The sequence below is a fragment of the Balaenoptera acutorostrata genome, chromosome 11 (assembly GCF_949987535.1).
Source record: "Balaenoptera acutorostrata chromosome 11, mBalAcu1.1, whole genome shotgun sequence".
Classification (NCBI taxonomy): domain Eukaryota; kingdom Metazoa; phylum Chordata; class Mammalia; order Artiodactyla; family Balaenopteridae; genus Balaenoptera; species Balaenoptera acutorostrata.
In genome coordinates, this window is record NC_080074.1 from 8441316 (window position 1) to 8458837 (window position 17522).

General features: G+C 39.4%; 1 long non-coding RNA gene across 1 annotated transcript; it reads left to right on the top strand.

The window, feature by feature from the left end:
- The first annotated feature begins 2903 nt into the window (after positions 1 to 2903).
- LOC130709229 (uncharacterized) lies at positions 2904 to 13352 on the top strand. Its single transcript, XR_009009734.1, has 3 exons — positions 2904 to 3046; positions 9723 to 9784; positions 13030 to 13352. It is a non-coding gene; the product is annotated as an uncharacterized LOC130709229 (long non-coding RNA).
- Positions 13353 to 17522: the final 4170 nt, after the last annotated feature.

Genomic DNA, 17522 nt, shown 5'->3' on the forward strand with positions numbered 1-17522 from the left:
TTTTCTTTCGGCAAATATTTTAAAGGATTAAGTACTACCTTTTAAAAATTTGGAGGTTGGCACTGAGTGAATGGTTGGACTAGAACAGTGTTTTCCCGTGATCCAAGTTTTTTTGGTGGAAAAGAGATGAAGGGGGGATGTAAATGATCATAACTGCCTTTAACTACTTTTCTTTAACCAACCATGTAAGAGAACAAGACTGATTCTAAGAGGCTACAAGTCCCAGACCTGCAAGGACCACAACCTTGCTTTCTCCTTAGCCTGAAGCACTAGATGAGTCTTCTATATGTTAGATTGGTAGGAGGTGGTGGACATGGTGATCGTAAGTTAATTCTTGGCAATTTATTTTGAAAATCTGCTCCTTTATTCTTGCCTTTGTTCTCCCATAACCCTTAGTTAATTCCTCTAGTAAAGTACTTAGCATACAATGCCTTGAATAGGGATTTTGTCATAATCATCTGTGTATCCTTAGCGTCTAGCACATGGTCACTTGGAAAATATTTGTTGACACATGATGATCCCTTTCCAGCCCTGAGATGATGTGATTTTGTGATTTCTCCCATGGCCTTGACTCAGAATGTGGGTGTGGTACTAGTTCTGTGTAGGCTCCTCTCTTTATTGTTCTCTCTAGATGCATTTGTTCTCAGGCTCTGGACTGTTCTCTTCTTTTGGGACCTTCCAGGGAACAGAAGGAGAGAAAAATTTGTGTTTAGAACAAGAGGAGTATGTGAGACTGAAGATGATCGTGTTAGGATCACTGGAATCCTCCAGCTGCCATCAGATGAAGAACTCAGTGTTGGCTGAAGAATTCAGATGCCAGGAGCTCATTGTATTTTATTATTTTATTATTGTTACTATTTTCTTATTTCTCCTCACTTACTGTGATTTGACCCCCTACCTATACCTGTAGGGTGGAATGAATTTTAGTTCTGATTTTCAAGCTTTAAAGGATACAGTCAGTCATTGGGAATTAAACAGCATCAAACTATGAGTATTTTTTTTGTGTATATTGTAACTGCTAAAATTAATTTGTTATAAAATGGTAGCATCTAGGCCAAACTAACCTATAGTTTATCATCTGTTACAAGATAGTAAAATGGAAATGCTTTTAAAAACCATTATTTCATCAATCTGACCCTGTTTACCTGTTGGAAATGTTGGAAGGCCAACTATCTCAAACAACATACACAAAACTAAAAGTACACTATTCATTTTCTTCTCTAAACTTAATTTTTTCCACCCGCAGCTTTCCCTGTTTTATTTGACGACAATCCTACTCTTTTAGTTGCTCTGATCAAAACTTTGGACTCTCATTTTTCTCTCATACCCCACATCCAGTCTACCATGAAAACTTACTGGGCCCACCCTCAAAATATATCCAAAATCAGCCACGTCTCACCTTCTCTGCTGCTACCGCTGTGGTCCAAGCCACTGTCCTCTCTTGCCCGGATTATTGTAGTGCCTCCTAACTGACCTCCCAGCTTCTACCCTTTCCTTTGTTTTCAACACAGCAGCCTGAACCATTCATATGCCTAAGTCAGGTCATGTCACTCCTCTGTTCAAAAGCAGTGGCTCCAAGCCAAGGAATGTAGGCAGCCTCTAGAAACTGGAAAAGGCAAGGAAGCATTCTCCCCAAGAGTTCCAGAAAACAATTCATCCCTACCACCACCTTGATTTTAGCCCATTGAGACCTGTGCCAGACTTCTGCCCTTCAGAACTGTAAGATAACAAATTTTTGTTTCTTTTAAGCCACTTAAAAAAAAAAAAAGAAAAGCAGTGGCTCCCCTGCATTGCCCCCCCCCGCCGCCCCGTTCCACTCCGAGCAGAGAATCCTGTAAGGCCTTATATTATCTGGTCTTGTCGTAACCTCTCTGACCTTACTTAACTATATCCCCCTTGCTCCCTCTGCTGCAGCCACGCTACTTTTCTTGCCGTTCCTTGAACATGACAGTCCTGCTTCTGTCTTAGGGCCTTTGCATTGGCTGTTTCCTCTTTCTGGAATGCTCTTCCTCTAGATATCTGCATGGCTGAATCTCTCATGACTGTCGAATCTTTGCTTCTGTCGCTTTCTCAATGAGGCCTACTCTGATCATCTTATTTAAAAATTGCAAGTCCTCTTCCCCCAACACTTCTTATTCCCTTTTTTCTGATCTACTTTTTCTTTTTCTTCCCTAAAGCATTCATTACATTTTAAGATCTTTGTAGTTTACTTATTATATTTATTATTTTAGTATCTGTCTCTCCATATTAGAATATAAGCTCCACAAGAGCAAGGATCTATGTCTTTCTAGATCACTGATGTGTCTTTTGCAACTACAGTGCCTGGCACATAGTAGGCCATTACTAAATAAATGAATAATCACTGATAGATAAACGAATTGTGAGCTATTGAACTGTTTCTTTTACTTAAATCCATGCTTTTGCAGCACCTAGAGTTGATATCAACAAAGCAGTTTATATGTTTGAATATACCACCAATAACAACTCTTCATGGTTATTCTGAAAGATAGGTGGTATTATCCATCTATTATTTTTTAGCGTCTCTGAGCCTCAGAGAAGCTAAGCAACTTATCCCTAGATCGTATGGCTAATAAAGGTAGGAGCTGACATACAAATCCAGATCTGACTCCAAAGCCTACATTCTCTGCTGCCATATTATATCTCCTTAAACCATTCATTCAACAAATATTTATCAAGTGCCTACCATGTTCTAGGCACTGTTGACAAATAGCAATTTACTGTGGGATACTAACAAAAGTATTTTATATTTTGTCATTTTTGTTGTGTTCTTCTTGAGCACTGAGAAGTTTAATGTATTTATTTTATTTATCTGCAAGCTCTGCTTAAATGCAGGTAGAAATAAGCGTGAAAATGCCTATGGTAAAACTTTGGTTATCCAGAGATCAACTTTCTGTCATTTTCAAGCATCCAAAAGAGTTCTTAACGCAAAACCAAGAAAAAGAAAAGCAAGTGCCTTAGATAGTCAAGAAACAACTTTTGAGCATTGTTGACGATTCTTGAGAAGACTTGAAGTGCCAAAAGTGCTGTGAGTAGTCACTTCTTCCAGAAATTGAAGGAGTGTGTTGATTAAACTGGCAGTGTCTGGTTATAAATAGATCAACATTTTTTGAGAAGAAAGCCAAAAAGCATAGATGAAAGGATATTAAGACATGCAGAGAAGGCAGAATGGAGTATGGTGGTAGTCATAGTGTGCAAGATTTGAAGTGAGTAGTGCACTGAATGAGTGGTAGACACTTGAGAACCATGATGAAGAGCCAGATGATAAGACACTTGTTGTGGGGTGGAGATGGACCAGTGCCATAGGAACACCTTCAAATGCAAAATGTTTTGAAGCCATAGACATAAGAATCCTCTCCTTTGAATGCAAAGGAAAACCGCAATGAGATACCATTTCACATCCATTAGGATGGCTATTACCAAAAAACTGCAAGGAGGAGAAACTGGACCCCTGTGTATCACTGGTGTAAAATGGTGCAGCCACTGTGGAAAACAGTTTTGTGGTTCCTCAAAAAGTTAAACACAGGGGGCCCTCCCTGGTGGCGCAGTGGTTAGGAATCCGTCTGCCAGTGCAGGGGACATGGATTCAACCCCTGGTCTGGGAAGATCCCACGTGCCGCGGAGCAACTAAGCCCGTATGCCACAACTACTGAGCTTGCACTCTAGAGCCTGCATGCCACAACTACTGAAGCCCGTGTGCCTAGAGCCCATGCTCCGCAACAAGAGAAGCCATCGCAGTGAGAAACCTGTGCACTGCAAAGAAGAGTAGCCCCCGCTCACCGCAACTAGAGAAAGCCCGTGTGCAGCAATGAAGACCCAATGCAGCCAAAAATAAATAAATAAATTTATTTTTTAAACAAAGTTAAACACAGAACTTCCATAGGTACAGCAATTCTACTTCTAAGCAAATATCCAAAATAATTGAAAGAAGGGACCTAAACAGATACTTGTATACCAACGTTCACGGCAGCATTATTCATAATAGTTAAAAGATGGAAACAACCCAAATGTCCCTCCACTGATGAGTGGATAAACAAAATGTGTTATGTACATACGATAGGATATTATTCTGCCTTAAAAAAGAAGGAAATTCTGGAACAATCTACAACATGGGAACCTTGAAGACATTATGCTAAGTGAAAGAAGCCAGGCACAAAAGGACAAAAATTGTATGATTCCACTCATATGAAGTACCTTGAATAGGTAAATTCATAAAGACAGAAAGTAGAATAGTGTTACTGGGGGCTAGAGGGAGGGGAAATGGGGAGTTACTGTCTAATGAGTACAGAGTTCCTGTTTGGGATGAGGAAAAAGTTTTGGAGGTGGCTAGTGGTGATGGTTCCACAACATTGTGAATATATTTAATGCCACTGAATTTTACAGTTAAAAATGGTTAAAATGGTAAATCTTATGTATATTTTACCACACATATACACAAAAGAACCCTCTCCTCATGTGCATGCACGTGAGTGGGAGTGTGTACGGGGAGGGCACAAATGTGCCATGCCGCACTGAAGGCTGGTCCCTCCCGCTCAGACACTCCACTTCTGTGATGGTGGAGATGTGCTCTCTCCGGTAGTGTGATAACCAGCCAAGTCATTCAGCTGCAGCCACCTTTGTAAGCACAGGAGAGCGATTCAGTCATTAAGAAAATGTTAACTTACAAGAAACTTGAAATCCTTTCTGGAAAGAAGTACTAGGGGACTGGGTGGGAAAGAGACCTACTTTTCACTATATGCTCATTGCACTGTTAGGTTTTTTTAAACCATAGGTACGTATTACCTATTTTGAAAAATTAAAATAATTTATTATGGGAAAAAAGCAAGGAATAATAAAAACTATTGATTTTATTCTGTTTAAGAAAATAGGAATGTACATGTTTATTTAAGACTTGCTGGGGCTTCCCTAGTGGCGCAGTGGTTGAGAATCTGCCTGCCAATGCCGGGCACATGGGTTCGAGCCCTGGTCTGGGAAGATCCCACATGCCGCAGAGCGGCTGGGCCCGTGAGCCACAGTTACTGAGCCTGCGCGTCTGGAGCCTGTGCTCCGCAATGGGAGAGGCCGCGGCAGTGAGAGGCCCGCGCACCGCGATGAAGAGTGGCCCCCGCTTGCCAGAACTGGAGAAAGCCCTCACACAAAAACGAAGACCCAACACAGCCAAAAATAAATAAATTAATTAATTAAAAAAAAAAAAAAAAAAAAGACTTGCTGCGGAGGTGTCTGAGTCAGCTTTGAGGTCTAAACATAATTAGAACACTGATAGACGGACTCCTTTGTGAATCCACTCGTAATAGGGGCTTTGCTGCGGTTTACTCTCCACCAATACCACCTTACAGTGTTAGGAGAGTCACATAAGAGAACAGATGTTCAAACACCTGGATTTTGCTTTGCAGTTTCAAAAAGTGATAGCTATATCTGCCCATCCGGAGTTACATCTGAGTCTTAATACACAGTGAAATAGGAGATGCTTCCATTACTTGTTATGGGGTGACGGCAGGGGAAGGTGAAACTGGGAGCTTTGATAGAGTTGGAAACTCTTCTTATGAGTGCAGGGTTTGAGGTTTTAGTTTTTTATTTGTAAAGTATTGTCTGTGTTCTAGTGCCTTACCAAGCATATGTTAGGTTGAATGCTGAATGCTGCAGCTGGGTTGACCAGCCGGGTCTTACTTATTCCCTCCCTCCCTCCCTCCCTCTATAATATATATGTATATATAGTACCTATGGTATTGCTTCCTTTTTCCACTTGTCACCTTAATTAATTGTTATATTAACTGTAATTTTTGCATCCAAGTTAAATTGATAGTAGGAAAGGAAGGGCTTTTGGTGCATGTGAAAGGCAGCAGGTTTCTAGTCTCTTCTAGAGGAGGTTATAGACACACTCTGGGAACGCAGCGGTCTTTCTCGACTCCCCTTTTGAGACTCTAGTAACTCCAGCCAGTACCGGCACTTCGAGGGGGCTGCATGGACCGACATTTCTGACTCCCTTACTTGTTCCAGGAGGCCCACTCCACTTAATACTCTATCTTTGGAAGTGGAAGGAAGAGCAAATAGAGGAATCAGGCAAAATGAGGTTAAGATATTTTTTTTAGGTGTTCAGTTTGAGGAGGTATGTAACCATACCTTGTAGAGGCTGATTGATTAAAAACCACAGTTCACTTATTTAATTGGGAATTGTTTTTCTCCTCCTTTTTTGATATCAGAGTCAAACCTTTATATTGATTTTTCTTTCCTCTTTCCTCCTTTTCCTTTTTTTCCCTTCCATTTTATTTTTTTGTTACTTTCCTTTTATTTTTTGCATCTCTTCCGTGCAAATTAAAATGAGACAGTAGAATTCGTTCAGAAGAAATATTTGTTTGAAAGAAGACCCTGAATTCTATGAAATTGCTTTTTTAATATTTTCTAATTTCTCTTGTGATTTTTTTCATTTATTTATTTATTTGTTTGCATCAGGTCTTAGTTGTGGCAGGTGGGCTCCTTAGTTGCAGCAGGCAGGCTCCTTAGTTGTGGCACATGGGCTCCTTAGTTGCAGCAGGTGGGCTCCTTAGTTGCGGCAGGCGGGCTCGTTAGTTGTGGCATGCAAACTCTTAGTTGCAGCATACATGTGGGATCTAGTTCCCTGACCAGGGATCGGACCCGGGCCCCCTGCATTGGGAGCTCGGAGTGTTAACCACTGTGCCTCCAGGGAAGTCCCGAAATTGCTTTTTTTGTGTGTGTGTGTGAAGTTTATATTTTAGAAGGTAAGGATAATGTCATCTTAGATTGTAAAAATTATTCCCATACCCTTAGGGATGTAAGAAAAACCTTTTAAAGCTAAACTTCTAGCAAAGATTCTATAGGTCATTGAGCCAAAAGCATTGAAAATAACTGCTATAGTCTTCTACTGCCTAAGTTTTTAAGGGTCAGCATTTCCAAATCTTCAGGGCACACATCTAATTTTTAAATTCTTCTCAGGGAATGAATGTAGTTATTTAAACTTTTCTTCTGTTGTAATTTCCAAAACATTTTCTGTCTTAATAAAACAGTGTGTTTAGTAGTATGTAGTAGAATAAATAAATTGGACTAGTAATCAGATTCTGGTCCCAGTCTTCCTGTTATCAAGTCATTGAACCCCTTCTGCTCTGGTTCCCCAACTGAAATTGAAGGGACTGGATGTGTGAGCTTCTGAGGTTTATTTATAAAAATTTGGTCATTCCAGGTTTTATTAGAATTTTTCTAAAGCTGATAAAGTAAAAGGTTAAAAAAACTTTGCTTATAATACTGTTCATATAAAAAATATAATTTATTTCAATATAAAGTAAGTTAGACTTCGATTCTGAAGGGGCTTAGTCAGTGGATGACTAAAACAACCTTTTTATGAGATGGTCTCATGTAGAAATCAGTTTCAAAATACATTCTCTGACACCTTGGAACTAAAACCCCAGGATCTCATTTTAGGTGAGATTAATAATTGTAAGAAATCTGTCATTAGCTTGTATCTTATTTCTATTCAGATATTTAAAAATAGTAACTCATCACTATTTAGTTGACTTTTTCTGTTATGGCTTTCATTGAAATACTGTTGCTTTAGTCATTCTCCCTAAGTTTCTTTTCCTGAGAATAAAGGATTGAGCTCATACCTTTGCATAACGATCTAGAGAGTATTTTAAGCTTGGCATGTTCAAACCTGGCAGACTCGATTAATATTGGACAAACTAGCACATTAGAACACTTTTTTAAGTTCCAAGCCACAAATTGTTCTTTCAATGAACACGGGCATGTATACATTAATACTTAAGCCTTGAATAGCATAGACATTCAAAAGGCCGGTTGCTGTGGGTGCCTGATTTTCAGCGAGGCTCCTGCTTGCCCTGCACATTTCTTCCTCTGCTTTAAGCAGTGCCAAGAGCAGAGTCAAGAGAAGGTCTGGTCCTTCAGTGCTCTGCTACCTTTTGTTTTCGGCAAAGAAAATGGCTGCTGTTTTACTTTTTAACTCTTACCATATGGAAAGTTTCTATAAATAAACCTTGGATTTATGATTGGACTTCTAAATTTGTAACCTCTACCGCCCGTGACTAAAGCCAGTCTAAATACCTATTTAAACATACATACTGCCTACAAAGTTGTGGCATCCGTTCACTGAGAAAGGTCACCAGCCATAATATCTAAATAGTTAATTCAGTTAATTTCTCCTTTGTCCATTGACATGGATGAGGACCTTATTTTGTCATCAAGCAAAAACTAGTCAGCTGGTAGTGTTTGGTGAATCCACTTTGACTTTTTTGTGCATGACTTGTTGGTATAATTATGTAGCAGACATATTCATGAAGATGTAAAAGTGCATTAGATTTTTGACAGACTGAATGGTTTAAGTGTACTAAATGAGCTCACTTTTTAGAAGAATCCTATCATTATTCATTTTGTAAATTTGAGTTAGTCGGGCCTTCAGTCAACAAGTGCATAGATGGGCACCTATTACATGCCAGACACTGTGCTAGGTCTTGGGGGATATAGAGTTGTAGAAAAGATGTTACCTGTTCAGACAAGTAAGAGAAAAAAAAAGGAAACCTGGGGACAGTAGAATGTTTTATCATTGTAATGGAAAAATGGACAAATGCCATGTAGGTGTGGCAGAGAGGCCAGTAGATTAACTCTGGAGAATTGGAAGAGGTTATAGAAAAATGTTTTAATTGAATCTTAAACAATATTATTTACAATAATGGCTATATCTTATTGAGTGCCTACTGTATACTAGGACTAGTTTAATGTTACCCACCAGGGAAAAGGTGGGGAAAACATTCAAGGCAGTAGGAGAAACAAAGGAGCTATCAAAGATTGTGTATCCTAGAAGGAAGAAGTCTGGTATGGCTAACGGGGATGGGGAGGGAGGTCAGCGGCCAAGGCAAAGGCTAGTCAGACTGGATGGGATCAGATTATGAAGGACCTCAGATAGAGTCTGTCTGTCCCCACCACCATGTTTTTGTTCTCGTTTCCTTTCCTGAAGAACCTTTCTCCTCTCTTTGCCAATTTTTTTTTTTTTAAAGGTCCAGCTTTAAGGCACCTCTTCTGTAAAGCTTTCCTTTCCTTTTCCCAGAGGTTATTCATTTTTTCACTGAATGATTGCACAAAGAGAGTGTACCTCATAGTAGGGCATTCCATTTCTTGAACCATTTCTTGGATTTAGTCTGATCTCCCCAACTAGTTTCTCAACTCCTAAAGGGCAGAGAATAAATCATGTTTAGCATCTACTATAGTGCTCAGCCTACCATGGGGACTTAAATGTATAATGAGTGGATGAATATGGAACATATATAGATATCAACCATTGAGACAGCCCAGCCACAGTGGTTGAGATGGCCTACATTTATTTAAGAGGCATTTCTTAACACAAGTAAGAGCAGTTTTCAGAGGTATAGGCCAGTTGTCATTTGGATGTAAAATGAGTTAATAAGAGTATCTCATAGGGTTGTTGTGAGGATTAAATTAGTTAGTACATTTAAGCACTTAGAACAGTGCCTAGCATATAATAAGTATTCAATCAGTGTTACCTGTTATTTAACTCCACATATCTGGGCCTTTTTGCCAGTGACACTCAGCTACTGTTGTGGGCGTGGAGAGGATAGAAAGCAGATAAGAAACAGCTTCTTACCATTGAAACCAAATATGCTGTAGGAACTGGAAGAACTGCTTATATTGCATGAACTTTTATTTTTCTGTTTGTGTTTTAGTGATCGAAGGGTATGGTTGGCATGGAATTGAATTTCATCTGTCTGTGGGAATTGTAAACAAGGTAGGTCCCAGGTTTATTTATTCTTTCCTGCCTCCTTTTCTAAGGTGTTTGTTAGTATTTTCAGTTCCACTGAACTAGAATTGATCAGATTTGATTATTGTTTATGGAAACACTCAGCATGGCCCTATGATGGTCTGTCACCATGGTTTATTTAGTGTTGTGGACTACATCTAGTGTCTTGTCTGAGGGTATTGAATGCCAAGAAACAGCACAACCGATTTAGAGGGCAGAAGTTCTTGTATTGGAGCCATTATGTAAACCAGCTTGTAGTGGGAGGTGACAGGCTAGCTAATTCTTCTGGTCACTAAAATTCAGTAGCTTATGTGAATGGTAGACTAGATGCAATCGAAGGGCTTATCTTGACAGTAACCAGACCATCACTGACAACTATAAATTTTGTTACTGATGACAGAATCTGTCCATCTGTAACCACTAGAGTTTGTTTTGACACAGCATGCTTGTGTTCCTATCTTAAGCTCCGGAGTCTGAACAAAAGTACACCAGATATGACTTTGGCTCATATATCTGTCTTGTATCAGATGCCCACAAAAAAGGGCTATAGACGGCAGCTTCACACAGCTCTGCAAACCTATTTTTGGCAGAACATTTCCTGTCAAAGTAGGGACTAGTGCTGTTTCATGTAGTTTTAGTTCCACATAATCTTAGGTGTGTGGAGACCCCATTGCTCATTGGTGCAGGAAACTTGGATCATTTGGAGAGTGAAATTGGTAGCCAAAAAAACCAATGGCAGTACTCCCCAAAATCCTCCAACCAAGAATCCTGTGAACTTGAGCATGGGGTTCTCTGGGTTGATGACAATCTTTGGACTCTTGCTGCACCTGCACTTAGAATAGAATAGCTTCTTGAGACTGGCTTCCAGTCACAAAGAACAGGAACTGCTAATATATTGCTGCGGGGAAAAACAGTTGAGCCACTTCCAGTAGCAGAAGGAACATGGTCCTTGGAACTGACACTGCTGCCTAGGAAGGGAGGTAGAGAGAGTAAAGTTTAACTTTTGCAAATGGTCCTTGGAACTGACACTGCTGCCTAGGAAGGGAGGTAGAGAGAGTAAAGTTTAACTTTTGCAAATCAGTGCCTTCATCATCATCTGGTGGCCTGAATTTTCAGAGTCTGATCTAGGTGTTCAGTGAGGAAATTATCTTTTTTCTATTTTCCTGCTATATATTGGGGTATAATGAGCAGGAACTGTTTTATGGAAATACTCTAAGAATTAATGGAAAGGAAAGAAAGGAACTAACATTTATTGAATGCCTAGTAAAGGTTTGGCATGGTACCATAAACTGTAAAGTTCATTGATATTACAATTTTTCAAGTCTAGATGGATAATATCGTGAATATCACTATCTTGAACTATTTTGACTTTTATTATAGCCACTTAGAGGAGATAGAATTATATATTAATATATGCTATTTCATTTGTATCTGCTAGAGCATTCTTTTATGGAGGAAGAAAGAAAATACCTACATGACTTCTGAGTTTTTTTGTTTTTATTTTCTGGGCTTGCTACTGATTTAGCCAGAGTCAGAGAGGAGACTAGCAGGTCTGAAATTAGAGACACCTGTGCTGTTTTGGAAGCTGAGACTCTTGATCCAGGGTTCGCTGAAGTTGGTGCAGAGGGGAGGTCAGAGTAGGTTAATATTTTCATAGCTCGAAGCAAATGTGAATTGTGGTTGTTTATAGGTGCATTTTTGCTTGATCTTTGTTTGTAGTTACAAATGGGGTAAATAAAATACAGTACTGCTGTTTTGGGAAACTTCTGCAAAAGTCCCTGAACCAATGCAAATTAATCTTCTTCAAAAATACCAAAAAATTCCCCATGTGTATATTTTGACTGACTGAGGGAATTGACTGTTGCCATCAGACTTGTAAAGAAATTAACATACATTTTTAAAAACAATTATATATTTGATTTTCTGCTTTTAAATTTCTTAAAATTCTTCTCATAGGAGGTACCATCTCTGTATCTCAGGCACATGCAATAATGTGAGATCAGAATAAATTGTTACTCTCTTCTAGGGGACAGGAAATTAAGTCAAAGTGTTCCTTCTCCTTATTCCACATTTAAGGGTTCCAAATGCATTGTCTTTCTACCCTTAAGATAGTAAGATTTTGTGGTCCTAGCCAGGTTTTATAGAGAGTTACCCAGAGACACAATACTGTCCTTTATTGGGCTGAAATGAAAACATTAATATTTCTTAACCTATGAAAAATTTCCTTTTTATTTTCTTGTCTGTCGAATGAATTACTGTACTTTTCCTCTTGGCTACTTCCTTTCTTTAGTCAGAGGAACTCTAATAATATAATTTTCCCTCCTTGCTTTAGCGAACAAATACCACTTAAAAAAGAAAACAGCTTTATTGAGGCATAATTCATACACTGCAAAATTTGCCTTTTTGAGGTGTATGACTCAGTGATTTTTATCAGATTTGTAGAGTTGTGTAATCATTATCACATGGCAGTGTTACTTTTCCAGGACCCCAAAAAGATCTCTTGTAAACACCATTTTTTAACTTCCTCTAAAGTCATCCACAAATTCTGTTGTTGTGCGTCAAATTTAATCTCCTTCCTATAAAGTTTCCCAGCATTCTATCGCATGTCTTCTTCCCCCTTTTATTTTATTTTTTATTTTTAGAATTTTTTTGACATCTTTATTGGAGTATAATTGCTTTACAATGGTGTGTTAGTCCCCCTTTTATTTTTATATTAGTTTCTCATTGCACATCAAGCATATCATCCTTTTGTCATTTTAAGTCCATTCTCTCACCTCTTTTAAAAAAGTGTAATCTTTTTTAAAAAGAAGGGCTTTAACTTTTATTCAGAGTTATTCCCCTCCCCTCCCCACAAAAGCCTTAGGTCTCTCAGTAAAAGCTCTTGCATTATTCTTGGTTTCCTGTTCACTTCACTTGTTATTTATTTATTTTTAAAGGCAATCATGTATCTGGTTATTTCTCTTTGTATATGTAGATTAGGTATTTGCCTATTTGTAGAATTCTGCTTGGTACAGGAGTGTTCAGATGCTTAGTAGATAAAATAAGGTAAATGAATATTCTGGTACTTCTGAGCTTTTAAAAATTTTATCAGCGTATTGGTTATCTGCAGTTGACCCTTGAACAACATGGGTTTGAACTGCATGGCTTCACTTATACGCAGATTTTTTTCAATAAATACGTATACTGGGACTTCCCTAGTGGCGCAATGGTTAAGAATCTGCCTGCCAATGCAGGGGACACAGGTTCGATCCCTGGTCCGGGAAGACACCACATGCCACAGAGCAGCTAAGCCCGTGTGCCACAACTACTGAAGACTGCGCACCTAGAGCCCGTGCTCCGCAACAAGAGAAGCCACTGCAATGAGAAGCCCGCACACTGCAACGAAGAGTAGCTCCTGGTCTCCGCAACTAGAGAAAGCCTGCACGCAGCAATGAAGACCCAATGCAGCCAAAAATAAATAAATTAAATAAATAAATAAATAAATAAAATACATATACTACTGCACCATCTGTGGTTGGTTGAATCCTCAGACGTGGGACCACAGGTAAAGAGGGCTGACTATGGGACTTGAACATCCGCAGATTTTGGTATCTGTGGCAGGTTCTGGAACCAATTCCTTGCGAATACTGAGGCATGACTGTATTTCAACATAATAAATTATCCTAAAACTCAGTTTCAGCAGCTTGAAACAACAATAAATGTTATTGTACACAGTTTCTGTGGCTCAAGAATCTGGGAGCATTTTAAGTGAGTGATTCTGGCTCATGAGGTTGCACTCACAATGTCTGCTGGGGCTGTGGTCATCTGAAGGCTTGACTGGGGCCAGTGGATCCACTTCCAAGGCGGCTCACTCACATGGCTGTTGGCAGGAGGCCTCAGTTCCTTAACAGATGGACTTCTCCAGAGGACTGCTTGAGTTTTGTCACAGCATGGCAGCTGGCTTACCTCTAGAGCGACTAAGCTGAGAGAGTAAGGAGGAAGCCACAGTACCTTTTATGATTTCATGTCAGAAGTCACGTATTGTCACTTCTGTTACATTCTGTTCATTAGAAGAGAGTCACCAAGTACAGCCCACACTCGAGGGAGGTAGTAGTTTCCACCTTTTGCATGGAGGAGTATTAAAGAATTTGTGGGTATATTTTAAAGCTACCACACTTGGTATTTTAATGACTTTATTTTTGCCTATGGGAGTTCTGTAGCTGCTGCCTTTGTCCTTTGTTTTCAGTAGAATTTAGTTTTTGTTTTATTGTTCATGTGTATATCTAGGTTATGTTTTAATTTATTTTTGGTAATGGAAACTTTAACATTTTAGTTAAAGTGACTAACTAGGTTATAAATAAAACATGTGCTTTAAAGGTTGGATAAACCTTCTTCCCAAATTCAAATTTAGGGGATGAGAGTATATGGTGTAGTTTACTGGTAGGTTTTAAAATTGGACAAATTTCCTGGTAACAGAGGCTTCTGTATTTCCCTTCTCAGACAGGTTGTGAAGGAGTAGAATCTATACTTGCTGTTTGTCACTTCCACATCTCTTTCTACTTCTTAATCCACTGAGTTGTTCACTGCATATGGGTGCCAGCCTGAGGGTGTGTGTATGTGTGTGGGGGGGCTGAAGTCCAGCCTGAGCCCTGCTTATCAATCTGTGTGCCCACCCAAAGAAGGCACCCTTTATGAATTTGCATTTAGGTACCCTGTGGTCTCACTGAAGTCACCAGTCACTATTTTTTCCATATGCCAAATCAGTGAATACTTCTTTCTTTACATTAATTGGTTCATCAGGTATTTATTGAGCACCTTCGGTGTGCCAGGCATTGCTAGGGGCAGGACTCCTCTGAGGCATTTGGCACTGTTAAGGATTTTATTTTCTCAAGGCTGTCTGTCCGCAGAAGATCGTATTCTTTCCTCCTTCCTCTTTGGCTGCTGCTTCTCAGCATCTTTGGTAAGCTTCTTGTTCCCTGCTTAGCTCTCCGTTGTTGATACCCCCTGGGTCTCTCTAGTCTTGGTTGTAGACTTTAGCTCTCATCACTCTCTACATTCTTTGAGGATCTCTGCATCAAAACCTCTGGTTTTAGTCACTGCTTATTTGCTGTTGATTTCTAAGTAATTCCTTCACCCCAGACCTTTAACAAGGGCTAGACCTATTGATCCAGCTGCCTCCTGGGCATCTCCACATGGGTGTTCGTTCCATAGGTGCCTTAAACTTAACTTGTCCAAACTTATCTACCTCTCCCCACCTCCACCACCTCCTGCACCTGTTTATCTCCTGTATCTGGTGAGTGCAACATAAATCATTTCTTCATTCATATTACTCGTGTTAGAGACCTGGGAAATAACTTAGACCCCTCCTGTTACCACCTCAGTTTAAGCCTATTTAAAAAAAACAAGCAAGCAGCTTTACTGGGATATAATTCAGATACCATACAAGTCACCCAAGTAAAATATACAATTTTGTAGTTTTAGTATATTCATAGAGTTGTACAACCATCACCACAGTTTTAGAACATTTTCATCATCCCTCGAAGAAACCCCATAGGTATTAGCAGTCATTCCCTATTCCCTCCCTCCTCTCAGCCTCTGCCTTCTCCCCCAGCTGTAATATAACCCCTAACCTACTTTGTAATTCGATAGATTGCCTGTTCTGGACAGTTCATATAAATGCGGTCATAAAATGTGTGCTATTTTGTTACTGGCTTCTTTCACTTAGCATAATGTTTTCAGGGGTCATCTGTATTGTAGCATATATCAGTACTTCATTCCTTTTTATGAATGAATAATATTCCGTTGTATGGATATACCACATTTTAAAAATAAGTATTAGTGGATGGACATTTGGGTTGTTTCTACTCTTCGGCTATTATGACTAATGCTGCTACGGCCATTTGTGCACAAGTTTTTGTGTGAATGCATGTTTTCATATTTCTTGGCTGTATACTTAAAGGTTGAAGCCTATGTTTTTTTATCCCTCTGTATTACTGCAGTAGACTTCTAACCAGTCTCCCTGCCTCTTGACTTGCCACCTCTTTAATTTGCCCTCCACTTTACTATCCAAGTGATCTTTCTGACATGGAGATTTAAGCACGTCACTTCTCTACTTCTGTGTCTTGTGTGGCTGTGTATTGCTTTCAGGATAAAGTTCAAACTCAGCTTAACACACAGGCCATTTATGATCTGGCTCCTGCCTTCCTTTTTTTTCTTGCCATACTTTTCATTCTTGTTAGCCTAACCTCAACTGATGTCAGACTTTTTCCCATTAAGATTTTAAAGCTTCTAGAATGGTTAATCACTCTCTTTCCATGGGAAATAACTACTTATTCTTCAGAAGTCAGCTCTGGTCCCATTTGTGGTAAACTTTTTATTATCTTTTGTTTTATTAAACACCCTTTCTCTCTGCTCTTATAGTACCTTTACTGTAAGTGCATACTTTTACATAATGCTTATCACACTGTTCTCTGGACATTGAATCTTTTTTTTAAATTATGCAAATATAGCATTGGATTTATTCTTTTTTAAAATATTTTACTTTTTAAAATCAATTAATTAATTTTATTTATTTTTGGCTGTGTTGGGTCTTCGTTGCTGCACGCGCCCTTTCTCTAGTTGTGGCGAGTGGGGGCTACTCTTCGTTGCAGTGCACGGGCTTCTCATTGCGGTGGTTTCTCTCGTGGAGCACGGGCTCTAGGCGCGCGGGCTTCAGTAGTTGTGGCACGAGGGCACAGTAGTTGTGGCTCGCGGGCTTAGTTGCTCTGCAGTACGTGAGATCTTCCCGGACCAGGGCTCGAACCTGTGTCCCCTGCATTGGCAAGCGGAATCTTAACCACTGCACCACCAGGGAAGTCCTGTGGATTTATTCTTTACAGAAAATTTTTTTTCTTTTCCATTATGGTTTATTACAGGATATTGAATATAGTTCATTGTGCTATATAGTAGGACCTTGTTTATCTATTTTATGTATAGTAGTTTGTATCTGCTAATCCTAAACTCTTAATTTATCCCTCCCCCACCTCCTTTCCCCTTTGGTAGCCACAAGTTTGTTTTCTGTGTCTGTGAGTCTGTTTCTCTTTCGTAAATAAGTTCATTTCGTGTCATATTTTAGATTCCACATATAAGTGAATACCACATATGGTATTTGTCTTTCTCTTTCTGACTTACTTCAGTTAGTATGATAATCTCTAGGTTCATCCATGTTGCTGCAAATGGCATTATTTCATTATTGTTTATGGACGAGTTGTATTCCGTTGTGTATATGTGCCACATCTTATTTATCCATTCATCTGTCGATGGACACTTAGGTTGCTTCCATGTCTTGGCTACTGTAAATAGTGCTGCTGTGAACGTTGAGGTGCATGTATCTTTTCGAATTAGAGTTTTCTCCGGATATATGCCCAAGAGTGGGATTGCTGGATCAATGGGTAACTCTATTTTTAGTTTTTTAAGGAATCTTCATACTGTTTTCCATAGTGGCTGCACCAGTTTACATTCCCACCAAGAGTGTAGGAGGGTTCCCTTTTCTCTGCACCCTCTCTACCATTTGTCATTTGTAGACTTTTTAATGATGGTCATTTTGGCCAGTGTGAGGTGGTACTCATTGTAGTTTTGATTTACACTTCTCTAATAATTAGCGATGTTGAGCATCTTTTCATATGCCTGTTTGCCATCTGTATGTCTTCTTTGGAGAAATGTCTTTTTAGATCTTCTGCCCTTTTTTTGATTGGGTTGTTGGTTTTTT